General features: G+C 35.5%; 1 long non-coding RNA gene across 2 annotated transcripts in view; it reads right to left on the reverse strand.

Moving 5' to 3' along the window:
- LOC140634642 (uncharacterized) overlaps positions 1-23,369 on the reverse strand; it is a 149,486-nt gene extending 126,117 nt beyond the window's left edge. For both annotated transcript variants that reach the window (XR_012032048.1, XR_012032047.1), the window contains exon 1: positions 23,266-23,369. This is a non-coding gene — a long non-coding RNA (uncharacterized lncRNA). The remainder of the gene's footprint in view (positions 1-23,265) is intronic.
- Between the last annotated feature and the right edge of the window lie 1,300 nt (positions 23,370-24,669).

Consider the following 24,669-nt stretch of genomic DNA (forward strand, 5'->3'; position numbering starts at 1 on the left):
CATTTAAAAAGACCTCTTTATCTTAGAGGAATATAAAAGCTCTTGGCTTTGTTTTATACTCAACACATTCAATCTTTCCATAAGCATTTGCTGACAATTCTATCAGACACTTAAAATACAAAATGAACAAGTCCTTTGTCTTTTGGGCTAACTACTTCTGTGCTTTTATTTCTTTCTCCTATAATACGGGTTCCAGTCCTGCCATCATTCTGCTTGCCCTACTCTGGACACAGTACAGTCTCTTACCAAACTGAAATATAATTAGCAGACTGAATTCTAACCCTCCAGCCATTGACTGAGGTAAGCTAGAAACAGTAGAAGGTTCAACTCTCCAGGTCAGAAAGCTAGTGTGTCTGCTAATGCAATTATATCTTCTTTTAAATTTTAAAGGAAACATGCCTACTTTTGGTTCACACTGAGCTTATATTAAGCTTGTGGGTTTCTTGTATAAATTGTCAGTTTATCAGTGTTATGTGGTGCCATTTCTCGGAACACCTTGCATTATCAGATTTAATCAACTTCGGTTCTTTATTCAATCTAGTGACAAAATTGTAAAAAGGACACAGAAGAACCCGGTTCTATGTCACTATTGATTTTTCTACTTGTCATCCTCAGTGACTGACAAAGTGCCTTAATCAACACTCTTGGGATAAAATTGTTCAAATAAATGTGATTTCAACTAATTGGACTATAATACAGTTCTCATTTTCCAATCTTGGGTACTGGATATGAGTGACTTACGTGCATTGCTGAAAATCAAGGTATCTTTCCAGTATTTGTAAGCTTCTGGTCTAATCAATAATCCTATCTTGTTACAAGTTAGCCTATGAGAATTTATTCCTTATGTATGTACATTTATTTACAACAGTGACCAGCATCTATTTCATAACCCTTTGTAGAATTTTGCTGGGAACTGATATAAAATTTGACAATATTTAATATCAGAACTTTGTCTTTAGTCCCTCTAGAAAAATATATTGAGATTGGTACAACAAAAGTCACCTAATACTCCTCTCAATATCCAGGATATTTTTAAGCTTATTTACAATACTTCCTTAATTGTATCTGCAAGTTCATCCAATACATATTTCCATAAGTACCTTTTTAGTACCTAAGGTTGTCACACTATATCTCACCTCCAAAGGGTTTCAGATCTTTCTTAATAAAGTTCTAAAAACTTTTCTACATTACAAAATTTTCTCTTTGATTAAAAAAAATAGTAACAACAAAAAGGACACTGAACATAAGTCAAGTAGTTTGGTAGCATTTTGCTATCTAAGCATTGTGTTTAGGCCGTCTTTGGTCTTACTCTAATTTTGCTTTAAAAAGCCCTATACTTTATACTGAAATCTTTATTCTTTTTAAAGATTTTATTCATTTATTCATGAGACAGAGACAGAGAAAGGCAGAGACACAGGCAGAGGGAGAAGCAGGCTCTATGCAGGGTGCCCGATGCAGGACTTGATCCCAGGACTCCAGGATCATGCCCTGGGCTGAACGCAGGGGCTCAACCCTTGAACCACCCAAGCATCCCTATACTGAAATCTTTAAAGTTCTATTCTTTAAACTAAAAATCATAAGTAGGAGGGCACCTGAGTGTCCCAGTCACTTAAGTGTTTGCCTTCCGCTCATGTCATGATCCCAAGGTCCTGGGATGGAGTCACACATCAGGCCCCCTGCTGAGTGGAGAACCTGCTTCTCCTTCTACCTCTGGTGTTACCCCTGCATTTACTCTCTCTCTCTCTCTCTCTCTGTCAAATAAATAAATAAATAAATAAATAAATAAATAAATAATAAAATCTTAACAATCATAAGAAGGGAGATTGGTCATGTTTTTCAGAGATATCCTTGGTTCTATGTTTCTTTTCAACATTTCAAACTGTGATTTTCAAACCCGGAGTTAAACAGAAAGCTCTCTTTGAAACTCATTGTTATTGTTTTTAATTTAAATTCAAGTTAGTTAACATATAGTGTATTATTAGTTTCAGAGGTAAAATTTAGTGATTCGTCAGTTGCATATAACTCCCAGTTCTCATTTCATCACGTCCCCTCCTTAATGTCCATCACCCAGTTACCCCAACACCCACCCACACCCTCCAGCAACGCTCAATTTGTTTCCTATAGTTAAATCTCTTATGGTTTATCTCCCTCTGTTTTTATCTTATGTTTCCTTCCTGTTCCCTATGTTCATCTGTTTTGTTTCCTAAAATTCACATATCAGTGAAATATGATATTTTTCTTTCTCTGACTTATTTCGCTTAGCAGAATACCCTCTAGTTCTATTCATTCCATTGCAAATGGTAAGATTTCATTCTCTTTGATGGCTAAGTAATTTTCCATTGTATATATACCATATCTTCTTTATCTTCATTGTCATTTTGTTTTTTCAGAAGATTTGCTCCCTGTCAATTCAGAGTAATTATGATTGTACTAATTTTTGAATGTTTTATCCCTGTTGAATACTATTCCATTTAAGAGCTTCTCACTGTTAGACCATATCTGTTTTTACTCTGTGTATTTTGGAAGTGAGGGAGCAATCTTTAATTGTACTTAATATCTTTTCTATCATTATAATTTCTTCCTACGTCATTTGCACTTTAAGAATTCCAATTTTTGTTTATGGTTTCCCTTATTTGTATCAAAGTAACTTAAATAACATTAAATGATTTTTGGTATTCATCTCAGACCTCACCACCTCCAGTCTTAACTACTGGGAAGTAAATATTTTTATTAGTTGTTACAGTGATTCTTCTGGTGCTTAAAACTGTAACTCTTTTTTTTTTTTTTTTGAAGATTTATTTATTTATTTTACAGAGAGAATGGGAGGAAGGGAAAACGTGAGTGAGGGAGGAGCAGAAGGAGAAGGAGAGAAGACTCAAACACCTCATTGAGTCAGGAGCCTGCCATGAGGTTGATCCCACCACCCTGAAATCATGACCTGAACCAATACCAAGAGGATGCTCAACCAAGAGAGCCACCCAGGTGCCCCAAAATTATCACTCCTTTTTTTAAAGATTTTATCTACTTATGAGGGGGAGAGAGAGAGAGAGATAGAGATAGAGAGAGAACACAAGTAGGGCACAGGGAGAGGGAGAAGCAGAGACACCATGATCAAGGAGCCCAAAGTGTTTGTTTTTTTTTTTTAAGATTTATTTATTTATTCATGAGAGACACAGAGAGAGAGAGAGAAAGGCAGAGACACAGGCAGAGGGAGAAGCAGGCTCCATGAAGGGAGCCCGATGCGGGACTCAATCCCAGGACTCCAGGATCACGCCCTGGGCTAAAGGCAGGCGCTAAACTGCTGAGCCACTCAGGGATCCCCCCAAATGTGATTCTTAATCCCAGAACCCTGGAATCATGACTTGAGCTGAAGGAGATGCTTAACCAACTGAACCACTCAGGCAGCTCCCAAAACTGTAACTCTTAAGAATTTATAGCTATTTCTTGATTTATCAAACACATTTTTGATTCTCCTGTGAATGGTTAAGAATTAGCTCATTTCAAATATCCCCATCTAGCTGTCTCATAATGTTCTCAATAATAACCATTATTATTTTAGTTCAGTCATTGCTTGGTTTTATAGGTTTAAATATCTATATTTGCATAGATATTTTATATATCTATATATAGATTTATAATTTATTTATTTATAATATATTTATACAAATATACCTTTTAATTGAGGCATAATTGACATTTATTAGTTTCAGATGTACAATATAATGATTTAATATTTGTATATATTGAAAAATGATCATAAGTGATTAACATCTGCCACCACACATTGTTAAAATTTGTTTGTACTTTTAAGATTTATTCTGTTAGCAACTTTCAAATATGCAACACAGTGTTATTAACTATACTGACCATGCTGTACACTACATCCCCAGAATTTACTTATTTTAAACTCAAAGTTTGTTATCTTTTGATCACCCATTTTGCCTGTCACCTAGCCTTATTTGGCAATGACCAGTCTGTTCCCTCTATCTATGTTTGAGCTTTTCTAGATCCCACATGTAAGTGAGATTATATGATAACTGTCTTTTGCTGTCTGACTTATTTCACTTAGCATAATGCTCTCGTGGTCCATCCATGATGTTGCCAATGGCAAGATTTACTTCTCTTTATGACTGAATAATATTCCATTATATGTACACCATATTTTCTTTATATATTCATCCATCAATGGACATGTAGGTTGCTTCCATATCTAGTCTATGCAAATGATGATGCAGTGAACATGGGAATGCATAAATCTTTTTAAGTTGGGGTTTTTATTTCCTTCTGATGAATATCCAGAGGTAGATTTACCAGATCATATGATAGTTTTATTTTTACTTTTTAAAGAAATCTTCATACTGTTTTCCAAAGTAGCTGCACCAATTTACATTTCCACCAGCAGTGCACAAGAATTCCCTTTCTTCCACATCCTTGGCAACTCTCATTATTTGTTGTGTTTTTTTACGAGTCATTCTAACAGGTGTGAGGTGATATTTCATTGTGGTTTTTATTTGCATCTCCCTAATGATTAGTGATATTGAGTTCCTTTTCATGTAATTGTTGACCATCTGTATGTTTATTTGGGAAAAGCATCTATCCAGGTCCTCTTTCCATTTTTAATTGGATAGTTATTTTTTTCTATTGAGTTATATGAGTTTTTAATATATTCTGAATATTATCCTCTTATCAGATATATACTTTGCAAACTTTTCTTCCAATTTGTGAATTGCCTTTTTATTTTGTGAATGGTTTTCTCTGATGTGCAGAGGCTTTTTATTTTGATGTAGTCCAATTTGCTTATTTTAGGTTGTGTTGTCTTTGTTGTTAGTGTCATATCCAAAAAAATCATGTACACTTGAAAATAACATATATTCTGTTCCATTTAGAGGGAATGTCTGTATATAGCTGGTAAATTCATCTGGTTTAATATGTTGTTTAAGATCAATGTTGCCTTATTGATTTTCTGTCTGGATGCTCTGTCCGCTGATGAAAGTCAGATATTAACATCCCCTAGTATTATTGTATTGCTGTCTGTTTCTCCTTTTAAGTCTGTTAATATTTGCTTTATGTATACTGGGTGCATAGATATTTACAAATGTTACATCCTCTTGTTGGATTGATCTCTTTAACATTATACATTCTTTAACTTAAAGTATATTTTGTCTGAGATAAGTACCTTAGCTTTATTTTGACTTTTATTTGCATGGAATATTTTATACATCTTGATTCAGCAATTTAAGATAGTCCATCCTTTAGCTGAAGATATTAGCTCTCCAACTTTTCTTCATCTTCTTCACATTCACCTTCCAAATTCTATGAGGTAAAGCCTTTCTTTACAATAGCTATAGTGATAACATCATATAAATAATAAAATATTATTTAAGTTGATTCTTAAAACTGAGAAAAAAGTATTATGCAATTACAGCTGTATACCAAAAAGAACAACATACTGGTTTAACATACTATTTTAATCTCTGCATGCCTCATGTCACATGCCCAGGATCCACTGGAGAAGAATGTTGCTTAAACGTATTTTTTTTAAGATTTCATCAGTTGCAGGAAATGCTGCTGTATTTTGTTTCATCAATTAATCACAGATTTTTATTATAGTTCCTTATTTTTCCTAGGATTTCTCACTTTCTATATGAGAGAACACATATATGCAATCCTCAATATAATACTAGGAATCTCCAATTCCCTATTTATTTCACATATCAATTAGAATTTATCCCATTCTTTTTAATGATATGTAACATTTTGCATTCCTTCTTAGAGTCCATTGAACCAATGACTTGAAACCTAATTTGAACCAATGACTTTCTAGGCTTGTACAGATATGGCATTCTAGGGTTTGTTCCACCACATTCCTAACTCTACTGCACGGCTCCTGTTTCTTGATTATTATCCTTGTTTTCCTGGAGTACAATCTCAAAACATTTCTTCAGAAAGGGTTCATCAAAAATAAGCTTCCTTGGGGTGCTTGGATGGCTCAATAAGCTAAGCAACCAATTCTTGCTTTCAGCTCAGTTCATGATCTTAGGGTTATGATCTCAGGATTGGGAGATCAAGTCCTGCATCAGGCTGTGTGTGTGCTGGACATGGTACCTGCTTAAGGTTTTCTCTTTCCTTCTCCCTCTTCTCTCCCCTCCCCCACTCTCTAAAATCAATCAATTATAAATCAATCAATTTTTAAAAAGAGTGAACTTTCTTTATTGTTGTAAGAATTACAACATTGTCTTTATTTTGCACCTAAAACAGAGTAACAATTTGAATGGGTATAGAATTGTAGATTAAGTGTTTTTAAATTTGCTGTCCTCTGTCTATCTTTGTGTGTATATTTCTATCTCTGTCTCTCTCTCTCTCAGGTATTAGAATATTTATTGATTATTAGTGTTATAAGAGTTTGTAGGGATATATATATATATATATATATATATATATGTATTTTTAGGACTCATCTCTACATTTTATGGATCTGTTTAATTTTTTTTTAAACCAACCAAATACTTGATGGTGTTTCTTATCTTTGTCTTCACTGTTTTTGCTTTTGTGCTTTTAATTTCTATACAATAGAATTCACTTTAGTGTGTAATTTTATGAATTTTGACAAAAGTGTAAGCAATACAAACAAGATACAAAACTCTTCTGATTTCCTCATACACTGCCTCTTTTCAGTCAACTCCTCCCCATGTCTAACCCCCTGGTAATCCCTGATGTGGAAACTCTTTCCTACAAATTTGTAGTATAAATAGAGTCATACCATGTGCAGAGTTTGAATCTATCATCTTTCACTTAGCATAATGCCCTTGGGATTCATTTGTGTTGTATCACTAGTTTTTTATTCTTTATAGCTTTTACTACTGAGTAGTATTCCACTCTATGGATATACCAAGTTTGTTTACCCTTTCACCTTTTAAAAGGACATTTGGTTATTTCTAGTTTTGAATGATTATAAATGAAACCGCTATGAGCATTCACATATAGGCTGTTGTATGAACATAGGTTTTTATTTCATTCGGATAATTACCTAGGAGGGATTTTGTTCTGTGTATAGCAAGTATATGTTTGAATATATAAGAATCCACTGCACTCTTTTCTAAAGTGCTACAAAATTTTGCAGTCCTGCCAGCCATGCATGAAAGTTCCAGTTGTTCCATATTGCCACCAGTATTTGGTACTGTACATTTTTCAATATTGGGTATTTTGGTGGTATGGTATTGATACCATTCATGACTAATGATACTGAACTTTTATTCATGGGCTAATTTGTGATCTGTATTTTTTAAATTTGATAAATTTAACATAATACACTTTACAGATTTAAAAGTTTGCATTTCACCAACAGTACATGAGTGTTCTTTTTTCTCCACATCCTTGTCAACATCTGTTTATACTGTGTTAATCTGATATATTTGTATATTGCAATATTATTGCTATTAAAATAATACTTATCACATCATATCATTATAGTATAATTATTATTGTGTGTGTGCATTCATTATACTATATTCATTATAGATCTCCCTGGCTTATTTACTACTCATTACAAGTTTGGCTCATTACTACACATTATAAGTTTGTACCCTAAAGCACCATTCATCTTATCCCCCCACAGTCCCCTGGTAACCACCATTTTATCTGTTTGTTTTTTATAGGTTTGATTCTTTTTAGATTACACATAGAAGTGACATCATACAGTACTTGCCTTTCTCTGACATCTCAGCATAATGTGCTCAGGGTATATCCATGTTGTCATAAATGGCAGAATATCCACCTTCCTCTGGATGACTAATATTGCATAGTATATATACAACATATTTTTTTTAACTTTTGATTTTTAAAAAATGTTTTTATTTAAATTCCAATTAGTTAACATACAGCATTACATTAGTTTCTGGTGTACAGTAGAATGATTCAACACTTCCATGCATCACCTGATACTCATCACAAGTGCACTCCTTAATCCCCATCAGCTATTTAACACATCCTGTTCCCACCCCTTCCCTTGACCTCTGGTAACCATCAGTTCTCTATGATTAAGAATCCATTTATTGATTTCTCTCTCTTTTTCCCCCTTTGTTCATTTGTTTTGCTTCTTAAATTCCACATATAAGTGCAATTGTATGGTATTTGTCTTAAGCTGACTGATTTATTTTGCTTAGCATTGAACTCTCTAGCTCCATCCATATAAGGTATAAATGGCAAGATTTCATTCTTTTGGGTGGATGAATAATATTTCATTATTATTCCAATAATATTCTAATATTATATATTATATCCTTTTTAATCCATTCATCTTCATTATCCATTCATCAATCAATGGACATATGGGTTGCTTCCATAATTTGGCTGTTGTAAATAATACTACTATAAACATAAGATGCATGTATCCATTTTACTTAGTGTTCTTGGATCATTTGGGTAAATACCCAGTAGTGTGATTTCTGGGTCATAAGGTAGTTCTGTTTTTTAACTTTTTGAGGCAATCTCTTACTGCTTTCCAGAGTAGCTGCACCAGTTTGCATTTCACCAACAGTACATGAATGTTCCTTTTTCTCCACATCCTTGTCAACATCTGTTTCTTGTGTTGTTGTTTTTAGCCATCCTGACAGGTGTGATATCTCATTGTAGTTTTGATTTGTGTTTCTCTGATGGTTAGTGATCATGAACATCTTTTAATGTGGTCCATTAGCCATCTGGATGTCTTCTTTGGAAAAATATCTGATCATATGCTCTGCCCATTTTTTAATTGGATTATTTGCTTTTGAGTATTGAGTTTTGTAAGTTCTTTATATATTTTGGATACATCATATTTTTACCCATTTATCACTGATGGACATTTGGGTTGTTTCTATATCTTGATTATAATGAGTAATGCTGTGATAAACATGGGTGTGCATATATCTCCTTAAAATTCCTCTTTTAATTTCCGTTGGGTATATACCCAAAAGTGAAGTTGCAGGTTCATATGATAGATCTATTTTTAATTTTTTGAAGACCCTCTCTATTGTTTTCCATAGTGGTTAGACTAATTTACAGTCTCACTAACATGTATAAGGATTCTGTTTTCACCAGATCCTTACCAGCACTTGTCTCTTGCCTTCTTGAGAATAGCCATTCTAACAAGTGTGAGGTAATATTGCATTGTGGTTTTTACTCACATATTTCTGATAATTAGTGATGTTGAGCATCTTGTCATATGCCTACTGGCCATTTTTATATCTTCTTCAGAAAAATGTCTACTTGTTTTTTCTGCCCATTTTTTAAACAGATTTTTTATACATTTTGGATATTAACCTTTCATCCAATATATGATTTGCAAAAAAATTCTCCCATTATATAAGCTGCTATTTTATATTGTTAATTGTTTATTTTACTATGCAGAGCCTTTTGAGTTTGATGTAGTATCATTTGCTGATTTTTGATTTTGTTGTTTGTGCTTTTGGTGTCATACCCAAAAAATCATTGCCAAGATCATTATCAATGAGCTTCTTCCCTATATTTTCTTCCAGGAGCTTTATGATATCAAGTCTTATATTTAAGTACTTGATCCATTTTGAGTTAATTTTATGATTGGTTTGAGATAGGAATCCATTTATACTGTTCTGCATATGTCTTTTCAGTTTTGCCAGTACCATTTGTTGAAGATAACATCACTCCCCCATTAGGTGTTCTTGGCTCCCTTGTGCAATAATAGTTGACCATATGTGCCAGAATTTAATTCTAGGCTCTCTATTCTGTTCCATTGGTCTATGTGTCTATTTTTGTGACAGTACCAAACTTTTTATTACTATGGTTTGGGGTATAGTTTGAAATCAGGACATGCAATACCTTTGACTTTGTTCTTTTTCTCAGTATTGCTTTGGCTATCTGGAGTCTTGGTGGTTCCACACAAATTTTAGAATTGTTTTTTATATTTCTGTGAAGAATGACTTTGGTATTCTGATGGGGACTACATTGAATCAATAGATGGTTTTCAGTGGTATGTCCATGTTAACAATATTTATTCTTCTAATCCATGAACACAGATGTCTTTCTGTTTGTGTCTTTGATATCTTTCATCACAGTTGTGTAGTTTTCATCATATATATCTTTTACTTTCTTGGTTAAGTTTATTTTTAAGTACTTTATGTTCTTGATATTATTGTAATTAAGATAGTTTCTTTCTTTCTTTCTTTCTTTCTTTCTTTCTTTCTTTCTTTCTTTTCTTTCTTTCTTTTTTTCTTTTCTTTCTTTCTTTTTTCCCTCATTATTAGTGTAAAAGAATGCCACTGAGTTCTCTAAGTAGATTTTTGTAACCTGCCATTTTATTGAAATCACTGATTAATTCCAACAATTTTTGTATTGACTCTTTTGGATCTTCTATATGTAAGATCATATTGTCAACAAATAACAACAATTTTACTTTCTCCTTCCTGATTTGGATCCCTTTTCTCTCTTTGTTCTGACTAATTGCCCTAGCTAGGATTTCCACTACTATATTCAATAGTCTCCCTCTCCTCCTCCCTCTCCCTTTCTTTTTCCTTTCTCTTTCCTTTTTTCATTTTAATTCCAGTGTACTTAACATACAGCGTCATATTAGTTTCAGGTATAAAATGTAGTGATTCAACAATTCCATATATTTCACTATTACTCTATGAAGTCAGCATCACCTTAATACCAAAGTCAGATAAGAATACCATAAGAAAACTATAGACCAAGATCCCTGATGAATATAGGTGCAAAAATTCTCAATGAAATATTACTAAATTGTATTCAAGAACACATTAAAAGGATTTTGCACCATGATCAAGTGAGATTTATGATGGTTCAACATGTGTAAATCAGTAAATGTAAATTATTACATCAATAAATGAATGATAAAAATTACCTGATCATCTTGACACAGAAAAAGCAGTTGAAAAGATCCAGCATCCTTTTATGATAAAAACACTAAGTAGATTAGTGCAGAAGCAACATACTTCAACATAATGAAGGATATATATGACAAACCCACAGCTAACTGAGGGAGAGAAAGAGGGAGGGGGAGAAAATGGGGGAGAGGGACAGGGAGAGGGTAAGGGAGAGGGAGAGGGAGAATAAGGGAAAGGAAAGGAAGGAAAGGGAAAAGAAAGGGAAAGAGTGAGTTTTCTCTTCCTCAATACTATGGAAAAGGTTAAGGAGGATTGGTGTTAATTCTTTAAACATTTAGTAGAATTCACCAGTGAAGCTATCTAACACTGAAGTTTTCTATGATGAGCAATTTTTGCCTAATGACTCAATTCTTTGACTTATTGGTCTATTTAGGTTTTCTATTTCTTCCTGGTTCAGTCTTGTTAGGTATGTATGTGTTTGTAAAAATGTATCTCTTTTCCCTAGGTTATGTAATTTGTTGGCATATAACTGTTCATGGTAGTCTCTTAGAATTTTCTGTATTTCTATAGTATCTGTTATAGTATCTCCTCTTTCATTTTTAAATTCGAGTCCTTTTTTCTTAGTCTAGATTAAAGTTTCTCAGTTTTGTTTATCTTTTCAAAGAATCAGCTTTTAGTTTTATTGATTCTTTCTAATTTTTTTGTTCTTTATTTAATTTACTTCTACTTTGATTTTTTTTTCTTTCCTTTTGCTAACTTTGGCCTTAAATTTTTTTCCTCTTTTTGGTTCCGTAAGGTGTAAATATAGGTTGTTTATTTGATACCTAATTTCTTAGTATATGCTTTATTGCTATAAACTTTCCTCTGTGAATTGCTTTTGTGCATCCTACAAAATTCGATACATTGTATTTTCATTTTATTTGTTTTGAGATAAATTTTTAAATTTCCTTTTTGATTTCTTTTTGATCCATTGGTCACTTCAAAGTGTGTTTTTAAATTTCCACATATTTGGAGATCTACTCTCTTTCTTCTTGTTGATTTGTTATTTCTCAACTTGTGGTCAGATAAAACAGTTGATATTTTAAATCTTAAATTTGCTAAGATTAATTCTTAAGGCCATAATATGATCTATCCTGGAGAATGTTCCATGTGCCCTTGAGAATAATGTATATCCTCCTGGTGTTGGATGGCCTGCTCTATAAATGTGTGTTAAGTCCACTTATTCTAAAGTGTGGCTTAATTGTAATGTTCCCTTGCTGATTTTCTGTCTGAATGATCTGTACATTGCTGATAGTGGAGTATTGAAGTCCCCTATTATTATCATATTGCTGTCTATTTCTTCCTTAAGATTTGTTAGTATTTGCTTGATATATTTTAGGGCTCATATGTTGAGAACATATATACTTAGAATTGTTGTATCTTCTTGATGTATTGACTCCTTTATTATTATATAATGATCTGTTTTACTTTTCATTATCATTTTTGGCTTGAGGGTCTATTTTGTTTGATTTATGTATAGCTTACATCTGCTTTCTTTTGGTTACCATTAGCTTAGAATATCATTTTCTATCTCTTCCCTTTGAGTGTACGTGTTGGAGCCAAAGTGGGTCTTCTTTTTTTTTTTTTTTTTAAAGATTTTATTTACTTATTCATGAGAGGCAGAGAGAGAGAGGCAGAGACACAGGCAGAGGGAGAAGCAGGCTCCATGCAGGGAGCCCGATGTGGGATTCAATCCTGGGACCCCAGGATCATACCCTGAGCTGAAAGCAGGTGCTTAACCACTGAGCCACCCAGGTGTCCCCAAGATGGGTCTTCTGAAAGCAGCATATAGTTAGGTCTTGTTTTTTTTAATCCATACAGCCACTCTGTGCCTTTTGATTGGTAAATTCAATTTACTTATATTTAGTGCAATTATTGATATATAAAGACTTACTATTGCTATTTTATCTTTTGTTTTCTGATTGTTTTGTATCTCCATTGTTTCTTTTTCTCTGTGTTTCTGTTTGCCTTTTTAGGTGAGTGATTTGCTCTGATGATTTGCTCAGTTTCCCCTTTTTCATGTTTTGTCTTTTTGCTCTAGATTTTTAAAAAAATTTTATTTATTTATTCATGAGAGACACAGAGAGAGCGAGAGAGAGGAAGAGACATAGGCAGAGGGAGAAGCAGGCTCCTCACAGGAAGCCTCGCAGAGGAGTGGGACTTGATCTCGGGACCCCAGGATCACACCCCGAGCCAAAGGCAGATACACTCAACTGCTGAGCCAACCAGGCATCCCTAGATTTCTGTTTTTATTTTAAGATTTATTTATTTATTTATTTATTTATTTATTTATTTATTTATTTATTCATGATAGACATAGAGAGAGAGAGAGAGGCAGAGACACAGGAGAAGGGAGAAACAGGCTCCATGCTGGGAGCCCAACACGGGATTTGATCCCGGGACTCGATCCCCGGACTCTAGAATCGCGCCCTGGGCCAAAGGCAGGTGCTAAACCACTGAGCCACCCAGGGATCTCCTAGATTTTTTGTTTTGTGGTTACCACAAAGTTTGCATAAACAACTCTTAGATAAAATAGTCTTTTTTTTCTGCTGACAGCCATTTGCCATCATTTGCTTACACAAGTTCTGTCATTTATTCCTCCCCTTTCATATTTTTATTGTAAAATTATCCCTTCTTATGCTATGAGCTTATTACCAAACTGTAATATTATTAGTTATCTTAATGTCATTTTCTCCTATAACCATTATGCTGTAATTGTTTAACCCTTTATTCTAAAATAGTGTTAAAATTTTCTGATTCTATTGATGACATTACTCAAAGTTTTGTATACTTTGTCTTTTTGTTTCAAGCAGAGGGGCTCCTCTCAATATTTTTTGTAGGGCAGGTCTAGTGGTGGTGAAGTCCCTCATTTTTGTTTGACTGGGGAAGCTTTTATTTATCCTTTCACATCTGAGAAAAAACTGCTGGATAGAGTATTCTTGGCAGACAGATTTTATCTTTTATTTTTTATTTTTTATTTTTTTTAAACCTTTGCCCTTTATTTATTTATTTTTTAAATTTATTTATGATAGTCACACAGAGAGAGAGAGAGAGGCGCAGAGACATAGGCAGAGGGAGAAGCAGGCTCCATGCACCGGGAGCCCGACGTGGGATTCGATCCCGGGTCTCCAGGATTGCGCCCTGGGCCAAAGGCAGGCGCCAAACCGCTGCGCCACCCAGGGATCCCCAGATTTTATCTTTTAATGCTTTGAATACATCATTCCACTGTCTCCTGGCCTGTAGAGCTTCTGCTGACAAATTTACTGATAATCTAATGGGGGGTCTTTTGTAGAGCTTTCTTTTTCCCCTAGCTGCCTCCAAGATTCTTTGTCATTGGCTTTTGACAACTTCATGACATTGTCTTGGAGAGGGTCTTTTTGCATCGAGAATGTAAGGTAATCTATTAGCTTTAAGGAATTACATGTCTAGTTATTTCCCCAGGTGTGAGAAGTTCTAAGAAAGTATTTATTTTTATTTTTATTTATTTGAGAAACAGAGAGAGGGGCAGAGGGAGAAGCAGGCTCCATGCAGGGAGCCCAACGTGGGACTCGATCCCGGGTCTCCAGGATCACACCCTGGGCTGAAGGCGGTGCTAAACCGCTGAGCCACCGGGGCTGCCCTCAGCAATTATTTTTTAAATAACCTCTCTGCCCTTCTCCTCTTCTCCTTTTGGTATACTCATTATTCTTGTGTTGGCTTTCCTAATAGAGTCTGTTAGCTCTTGTAGAGATTCTTCACTTTTTAAAGCAGGCTCCATGCCCAGCAGGGAGCCCAGTATGGGGCTTGAACTCCTGATGCTGAGCTGAGATCAAGAGTCAGACTGAGCTTAACCAACTGAGCCACCTAGGCCCCCAGTGTTTTTTCATTTCTAAAAAATATTAGTTCTCCTCTTCCACCTGAATCATTTCTAGATTCCTGTCTGCCAGATTACTTAGTATCTTTTCCATCTGATCTGTTCCATCTCCAAGACATTCTTCATCTCATTTATTGAGTTCTTCTGCTCCAAAATTTCTTTTTTTCCAGAATTTTAAAGACTTTGGTGAAGTACTCCTTCTGTTTATTAATTTTATTCCTAAGCTCATTAAATTTCCTTTCTGAGTTTTCTTTGTGACTTGTTGAAATTTTTCATGTTAGCTATTTTGACTTTTCTGTAAGTTAGACCCCAATCTTTCGTGACTTTGAGTTTGGTTGCTGGGGAATTGTCATTTTCTTTTCGTGATACCATATTATCATGATTTTTCATGGTGTATTATGAGATGTGCCTCTGCAGGTGCATTTGAAGTACTGAACATCTTTCTTTATTCAGATAAACTTTAATAGTTTAACAGGTTGGAAATTAGAGGCCCTTCTTTTGTTTCCAGCAAGTGGTGATAGAAAAACACACATGTTTTTAGTTTCTCTTAACGGAGCTACTTCGTGGCTATATTTAGGAGTATAAAATTTCTAAGGAAGGTCCCCAGTGTCATTAGTGCTGCCAGGATCATAAATGTTGCTGGGATCACTAGGATCCTGGGTGCCCCACTGCTCCAGAACCACGGGGAGTCACATGCACCACAACAACTCCTCAGGTTTTGACACTTCTTCCTCCACATCCCCCCAACTCCAGTGGGTCCAATCAATCCACCTTCAGATGGAGAGATGTATGAATCACCCTGGTGTCTTGGTATGCCATGCAGGGAAATCTTTATTGGGTTATAGATGTCCTGCTGGTTGTAAATTGAAGGAGAAAGACAAAGGAAATGACTTACATGATTAAGATGCCAGCATCACTCCTCCGTATATCTTTTTTAGTAAACTGTCTTGTTCAAATATGTTCCCCAGCTTGTAATCAGGTTGTTTCTTATGATTGAGTTGTAAGAATTTTTCACCTAATTCAAGATGCCAAGTATTTTCTTTTATATTTTCTTCTATAAGTTTTATAGTTTTAAGTTTTATATTTGGTTCTATGATCCATTTTGAATTTAATGTTTTATAGGCATATCATTTTATTGTTGCTTCTCAGATACTGTATTTTATTGTTGTTTTCTTTTTCTTTATGTATTTTTGTGTGTTTTTTCTTTTTTTGTTTTGTTTTTTTACAAATTGAGGGTTCATGGCAACCCTTCATTGAGCAAGTCTATCGGTGCAATTTTTCCAATAGCACTTGCTTACTTTGTGTCCCTTTGTCACATTTTGATAATTCTTGCAATATTTAAAACTTTTTCATTATTATTACATTTGTTATGGTGATCTGTGATCCGTGATCTTTGATATTACCATTCTAATTATTTTGGAGCATCACAAACTGTACTCATATAAGACAGCAAGCTTAATTAATAAATGTTGTGTGCATTACAACTCCTCCATTGACTTGCCATTTCCCTATCTCTTTCCTTCTCATTGAGCCTCCCTCAAGTATTGAAATTAAGCCAGTTAATTCTATAATTCTAAGTGTTCATGTGAAAGGAAGAGTTACATATCTCTTACTATAAATCAAAAGCTGAAATGATTAAGTTTAGTGAGGAAGTTACGGTTGGAAGCTGAGATAGGCTGAAAGCTGGGTCTTATGGAAGTTAGCCAAGTTGTGAATGCAAAGGAAAAGTTCTTGAAGGAAATTAAAAGTCCTACTCTAGTGAACACATGAATAAGAAAACAAAATGCTGTATGGAGGAAGTTTTAGTGGTTTGGTTAGAAGATCAAACAAGCCACAATATTCCTTTAAACCAAAGCGTAATCCAGAGCAAGGCCCTGACTCTCTTCAATTCTGTGATGGCTAAGGGAGGTAAGGAAGATGTAGAAAAAAGTGTGAGATCAGCAGAAACTTAAGGAAAGAAGCCGTCTACATTACGTGAAAGTGTAAGAAGAAGCAACAAGTTATCCAGAAGATATAGCTAAGATAATTGATGAAGGAGGCTACACTAAAAAAAAACAGATTTTTGGTGTAGATGAGACACCCTTCTGTTGGACAATGCCATCTAGTCTTTTCATAGTTATAGAGAAGTCAGTGCCTGGCTTCAGAGCTTCAAAGAACAGGCCAACAATCTTGGTAGAGGTTAACGCAGCTGGTGACTTTAGGTTGTCACCAATGATCCTTTACCATTCCTAAAAACCTAGGGCCCTTAAGAATTATGCTCAATCTACACTGCCTGTGCTCTATGAATGGAACAACAAACTTGGGTGACAGCACATCTGTTTACAACATGGTTTACTGAATATTTTTAGCCCACTTTTGAGACATGCTCAGAAAAAAGATTTCTTTCAAAATATTACTGCTCACTGACAATTCACCTGGCCATCCCAGAGCTCTAATGGAGATGTACATTAAGATGAATGTTGTTTTAGGGCACCTGGGTGGCTCAGTGGTTCAGTGTCTGCCTGTGGCTTGGGTAATGATCCCAGGGTTCTGGGATCAGGTCCCACATTGGGCTTCCCACAGGGAGCCTGCTTCTCCTTCTGCCTGTGTCTCTGCCTCTCTGTCTCTCTCTTATGAATAAATAAATATATATATAATTTTTTTTAAAAGAGAGGAAAGTTGTTTTAATGCCTGCTAACACAACATCCATCTCACAGCCCATGGATTAAGGAATTATTTAAACTGGCAGGTCTTATGATTTAAGAGATACATTTTGTAAGTCTATAGGTGCTATATATATTATTCCTCTGATGGATGTGAGAAAAGTCCATTGAAAACCTTCTGGAAAAGAGTCATCATTCTAGATGCCATTAAGAATATTCAAAATAAGGGCACCCAGGTAGTATAGTTGGTTGAGTCTCCCAACTCTTCTCAAGGTCCTGGGATCAGGTGCTCTGTCAGGCTCCCTGCTCAGTGGAGAGTCTGCTTGTCTCCCTCTCTTTCTGCCTCTACCCCCATTTGTGCACTCTCTCTATAAATATAATAAATAAATCTTAAAAAAAGAATATTCCAAACAAATAACACTGGGGGAGTATCACAATTCCAGACTTCAAGTTATATTACAAATCTGTTGTAATAAAATAGACACATAGGTCAATGTAACAGAATAGAAATCCAAGAAATAAACCCACAATTATATGATCAATTAATCTTCAACAAAAGAGAAAGAGTATACAATGGGCTAAAGAGTCTATTCAACAAATGGTATTGGGAAAACATTCTTTTTCATTGAAAAAGAATGAAACTGGATGACTTTCTGTCACCATACACGAAAATAAACTCAAGATGGATTAAAGACCTCAATGTGAGACCCACAATGATAAAAATCCTACAAAAGAGTACAGGCAGTAATTTCCCTGACATTGGCCATAGCAAGATTTTCTAGATAGATCTCCTGAGGCAAGGGAATAAAAGCAAAAATAAACTCTTGAGACTACATCAAGATAAAAAGCCTCTGCACAGTAAATGAAACAATCAACAAAACCAAAGGCAACCTACAGAATAGGAGGAGATATTTGTAAATGGTCCTATGTTATAAAGGGTTAATATCCAAAATATATAAAGAACTAATACAGGTCAACATCCAAAAAACAATCCAATTAAAAAATGGGCAGAAGACATGAACTGATGTTTCTCTAAAGATGGCTAATAGACATATGAAAAGATACTCATCATCCCTTATCAACAAAATGCAAATTAGAACCTCAAACCTGTCTGAATGACTAAAAGCAAAACCATAAAAAACAATAGGTGTTGGCAAGGACGTGGAAAAAATGAACACTCAGCACTCTTGGTGGGAATGCAAACTGGTGTGGCCACTGTAGAAAGCAGTATGGAGTTCCTCAAAAAATTAAAACTAGAACCACCCTACAATCTGGTAATCACACTACTGGGTACTTACTTCCTTTGGCCATTGCCCAAAATACAAAAACACTAATTCAGAAAGATGCATGCACTCTGATGTTTATAGCAGCATTATTTACAACAACCAAATTGTGGAAGCAGCCCAAGTGTCCATGGTTAGAATAATGGATAAAGAAAATGTTAGATACACACACACACACACACACACACACACACACACACACACACAATGGAATATTACTCAGCCATAAATAAGAATGAGACCTTGCAGTTTGCAACAACATGGATAGATCTAGTGGGTATAATGCTAAGTGAAATAAATCAGAGAAAATAAATACCCCTGATCTCACCAATATGTGGAATTTAAGAAATTAAAACAAATGAGCAAAGAAAAGAGGGAGAGAGAATTTTTTTAAAAAACCAGACTCTTAACTATAGAGAACAAACTGATGATTACCAAAGTAGGGGTGAGTGGAGGGATAGGTGAAATAGATAATAGAAATTAAAGAGTACATTTATTGAGATGGGCGCTGAGTAATGTATAGGATTATTGAATTATTATTGTACATCTGAAACTAAAATAACAATATATGTTAACTATATTGGAGTTAAAATTTTAAAAAACTTAATAAAAAAGATTTGAGATTCATGGGAAGAGGTAAAAAATATCAACGTTACCAGGAGTTTGGAAGAAGCTGCTTTAAATCCTCATACATGACTTAGGTGCACAGGACATCAGTGGAGGAAGTAACCGCATATGTGGTAGAAATACCAACAGAACTAGAATTGGAAGTGGAGTCTGAAGATGTGACTAAGTTGTTGCACTCTCATGATAAAACTTCAACAGGGACACCTGAGTGGCTCAGAGTTTTAGCCCCTGCCTTTGGCCCAGGGCATGATCCTGGAGTCCAAGGATCAAGTCCCACATCAGGCTTCCTGCATGGAGCTTGCTTCTCCCTCTGCCTAGGTCTCTGCCTCTCTCTGTATCTCTCATGAATAAATAAATAAAACATTAAACAAAACTTCAACAGATGAGGACTTGTATCTTATAGATAAACAAAGAAAGTGATTTCTTGAGGTGGAATCTACTCCTGGTGAAGATGCTGTGAAGATTGTTGAAATGACAAAGGATTTAGAATGATACATAAGCTTATTTGATAAAGCAGCAACAGAGTTTGAGAGGATTTACTCCAATTTTGAAAGAAGCTCTACTTCTTCCACAAGTCTGGTGAGATTTATTGATCTGTAAGTAAATTGCTATCAAACAACATCACATTACTATAGAGAAATAATTTGTGAAAGGAAGAGTCAGTTCATGTGACAAAGTTCATTATTGTTCTATTTTAAGGAATTGCCATAGGAGGTTAACAAGAAGATAGTGACACAGTAGAAGGAACCTAGGCTCACTCTCTCTCAGGAATAAAACTAGATAACTATCAAGTTATCCTTTAGGAGGATAATTTACCCTAGAAATTGACCTGAAGACTGACTGAACAAACTCCACAACTAAAGAGAAAGGACACACTGAAGAAAGTAGGAGACTCAGAAACATGGTTTAAGGGAGAAATGGATCTAGTTGATATGGAGAGAAGGTTGCGGCAGTTGTGGAGAAGGGTAAGAGAGACAGGAACACACAGGGAAATGCACAAGGAGAATGTTGCCCCCATAGCCATTGGCTTGGAGCATGAGGGGCTGAATTTCTTGAATTCTTGCAACCAGTGGGTCTTAAAAGCCTGAAGTATTAAAGGTTGACCGGCTTGGCTGGGACAGAGCCCAAAGGACACTGCACTGCTCTTAGAGGGAAGGCAGGGAAACAACCTGGGAGCAGACAGCATGAAAACAGAGATCTGAAGATACCTGGGGCAACAATGGGGAGATCATTTGCTCATCTTGGAGCATGTCCCTGAGAGGCAGTGTTCATGAAGACACCTCTCCAGGAACAAAGATGCTGATCAGCACCATTTCCTTACCCTGCCCCTCAGTACCAACACAGAGCTACCTTCGGGAAACAGCACAGCACCAGCAATGGGCGTCTAACTTGCTTACAGTAAGCCCCATCCCCTGTGCTTGGGTAGAACTACCATTCTCAGTCATGCTTGCCTTACTCCCAACAAGGAAGTCCCCTTTCCTGGAAGATCAGCACAAACCCCTGCTCACACTACATCTCCCAAACAAAGAGTTTTATAGGGCCTGAGTGTAGCTGGTTCTCATTTCACAAGCAGACAAGAGCACACCAAGTTAAAACTTGCCACATTCATCCAGGGCAAAACATTACCCACAGGAAGAAAGGAGAGCCTCTGCAGATGACTGGCCTAAAGGGTAGAGTAGCAGGAACAAAACAGCAGAGCACACACAGTACACACTGGAGATACTTCCCGAAATGCCAGGCCTTGGGCAGGACATGATCTCTTCTTCATGAGTCCATTACCTGAGGAGCAGGAGACATAACTGCCTTTTCTAACACAGAGAAGCAGGCAGAGGAGAGGACATTTAACAAAATGAAAAGAGAGAGGAATTTATCCCATATGAAAGAACAACATACGGTCACCATCTGAAATCTAAGCAAAACTGATATAAGCATGATGGCTGGGCAGCCTGGGTAGCTCAGTAGTTTAGCACTGCCTTCAGCCCAGGGCATGATCCTGGAGATCCAGGATTGAGTCCCACGTTGGACTCCCTGCATGGAGCCTACTTCTCCCTCTGCCTTTGTCTCTGCCTCTCTCTGTCTCTCTCTGTGTCTCTCATGAATAAATAAATAAAATCTTTTTTTTTTTAAAGCACAATGGCTGATGGAGAATTTAAAGCAATGATCATAAGAATACTCACTGGACTTGAGCACAGATTGGAAGACACCAGTCAGACCCTTACCATAGAGATAAAAGAACTAAAAAATCATCAGAGATGAAGACTATAAAAAACAAGATTAGGAATATTCTTGATGCAATGAATAGCAGATGGAAGAAGTAGAGGAGTGAACTAATAACCTAGAAAACAAAGTAATGGAATGCAATGAAGCTGAACAAAAGGAAGAAGAATTATGCAACACAAGAATAGACTTAGGGAGCTCAAGGACTCCATCAAATGTACTAAGATTCATTATTGGAGTCCTAGAAGAAGAAGAGAGAAGAAAGGGGGCAGAAAGCTTATTTGAAGAAATAATAGCTGAAATATTCACTAATCTGGGAAAGAAGATAGACATCTAGATTGAGGAGGCACAGAAAACTTTATCAAAGTCAACAGAAACAAGCCAATGCCAAGACATTTTGTAATTAAATTTGCAAAATATATGCTAAAAAAATCTTGAAAGCAGCAAGACAAAATAAGTCATTAACTTACAAGAGAAATCCCATTAGCTAGCAGGAGATTTTTCAGCAGAAACTTTCCAAGCCAGAGGGAAGGGCATAACATATTCAAAGTGCTGATAGAGAAAAATCTGCAGCCAAGAACAGTGTATCCAGCAAGGCTATCATTCAAAATAGAAGGAGAAATAAATGGTTTCCCAGACAAACAAAGTCAAAAGGAGTTTGTGATCATTAAATAAGCCATGCAAAAATATTAAAGAGGTCTCCTTGAGTGGAAAGGAGAGGTTGAAAGTTACAGTAAAAAGATGGGAAACAGCAGTAAGAATGAATTTTTCTGTAAAAAAATCAGTCAAGGAACTCACAAACAAAAAGCGTAAAATAGAGGATCCCTGGGTGGCTCAGTGGTTGACTGCCTGCCTTCAGCCCAGGGTGTGATCCCGGAGTCCCGGGATTGAGTCTGACATTGGGCTCCCTGCATGGAGCCTGCTTCTCCCTCTGCCTGTGTCTCTGCATCTCTCTCTCTCTCTCTCTCTCTCTCTCTCTGTGTGTGTGTGCGTGTGCGTGTGTGTGTCTCTCTCATGAATAAATAAATAAAATATTAAAATAAAGGGTAAAATACTACACTATATACCTAAAACATAGGGAAAAATGAATAAAGAATGGTTTCAAACTTAATCATCAATTTAATATAGATTTCTATATGTAGAAGAGTTAGGTTAAATCCAAACCTAATGGTAATCATGTATCAAAAACCACTAATAAACATGTAAAGAATAAGGAGAAGGAAATCCAAATACATCACTAAATAAAATCAACAAAACATTAAAGACAAGAAAGGGTCAGAAAAAATCTTCAGAAATAACCATAAAACAAGTAAGAAAATAGCAATAAATTTTATCTATCAATAATTACTTTGAATGTAAATGGACTAAATATTCCAATCAAAAGACATAGGAAATCAAAATGGATAAAAAAATAAGACCTTCCTATATGCTGCTTACAAGACATTCATTTTAGACCCAAAGACACCTACATTTTGAAAATGAAGGCATATGTAAACATTTATCATGCAAATGGATGTCAAAAGAAAGGAGTGGCAATACTTATGTTAGACAAACTAGACCTTAAAACAAGACTGTAACAAGAGACAAAGAAGGGCCCTAAATAATAATAAAGGGGACAATTCAACTAGAAGCTATAATAAGAAGCTATAAATATTTATGCAGCCAACATGGGAGCACCCAAATATATAAAACCATAACAAACATAAACTCAATAATACAATAATAGTAGAGGACTTTAACATCCCACTTACATCAATGGACAGATCATCTAAACAGAAAAGCAACAAGGAAAGAATGGCTTGGAGTGACACACTGGACCAGATGGATTTAACAGATATATTCAGAACATTCTATCTTAAAACAATAGAATGCACATTCTTTTCAAGTGCCTATAGAACATTCTCCAGAGTCGATGACATATTAAGCCACAAAAGAAGCCTCAACAAATTAAAAGAGATTGAATTCATAGCAGCATCTTTTTCTGATCACAATGATATGAAACTAGAAGTCAAGCATAAGAAAAACTCTGGAAAGACCACAAAAACACAGAAGTTAAACAACATACTACTAAAGAATGAGTGAGTCAACCAGAAAATAAAAGAAGTAAAAAAGTACATAGAAACAGTTGAAATAGAAAACATGACAGTCCGAGCAGCCCGGATGGCTCAGCGGTTTAGCACTGCCTTCAGCCCAGGGTGTGATCCTGGAAACCCGGGATCAAGCCCCACGTCAAGCTCCCTGCATGGAGCCTGCTTCTCCCTCTGCCTGTGTCTCTGCCTCTCTCTCTCTCTCTCTCTCTCTCTCTCTGTCTTTCATGAATAAATAAAATCTTAAAAGAAAACATGATAGTCCAAAACCCTTAACATGCACCAAAAGTGGTTCTAAGAGAGAAGAATATAACAATACAGGCCTTTCTCAAGAAATAATAAAAATCTCAAATAAACAACTAAGCTAACATTTAATGGAGCTAGAAAACAATAATAAATGAAGCCTAGGGCCAGCAGAAGGAGGGAAATAATAGAGACTAGAGCAGAAATAAATGACCAGAACCTGAAAAAAACAATAGAACATGTCAATGAAATCAGGAGCTTGTTCTTTGAAAAAATTAAAGAAGTTGATAAACCTTTAGCCAGATGTATCAAAAAGAAGAGAAAGGACCCAAATAAAATCACAAATGAGAGAGGAGAAATAACAACCAACACCATAGAAATACAATTATAAGAGAATGTTATAAAAAAAACTATATGTCAACAAATTGGACAACCTGGAAGAAATGCCTTCATAATATCTAGAAACATATAAATTACCAAAAAATGAAACAGAAATAGAAAACTTAAGCAGACTGATAACCAGCAAAAACATTGAATTAGTAATTTTTAAAACTCCCAAAACACAAAAGTCCAGGAGCAGATGATTTCAAAGGCAAATTCTACCAAACATGTAAAGATTTAATAACATTTCTTCTCACATTAATAAAAAAAAATAGAAAAAAGGGAAGGAAAACTTCCCAATTCTTTCTATAAGGCCAGCATTATCCTGAAACCAATACCAGATAGAGACACAACAAAAAAGAGAATGATAGGCCAAGATCCCTGATGAACCTAGCTACAAAAATCTTTGACAAAATACAAACAAACCGAATCCAACAATACATT

This window comes from Canis lupus, chromosome 6 (genome assembly GCF_048164855.1).
Source record: "Canis lupus baileyi chromosome 6, mCanLup2.hap1, whole genome shotgun sequence".
In the NCBI taxonomy this organism is placed as follows: Eukaryota; Metazoa; Chordata; class Mammalia; order Carnivora; family Canidae; genus Canis; species Canis lupus.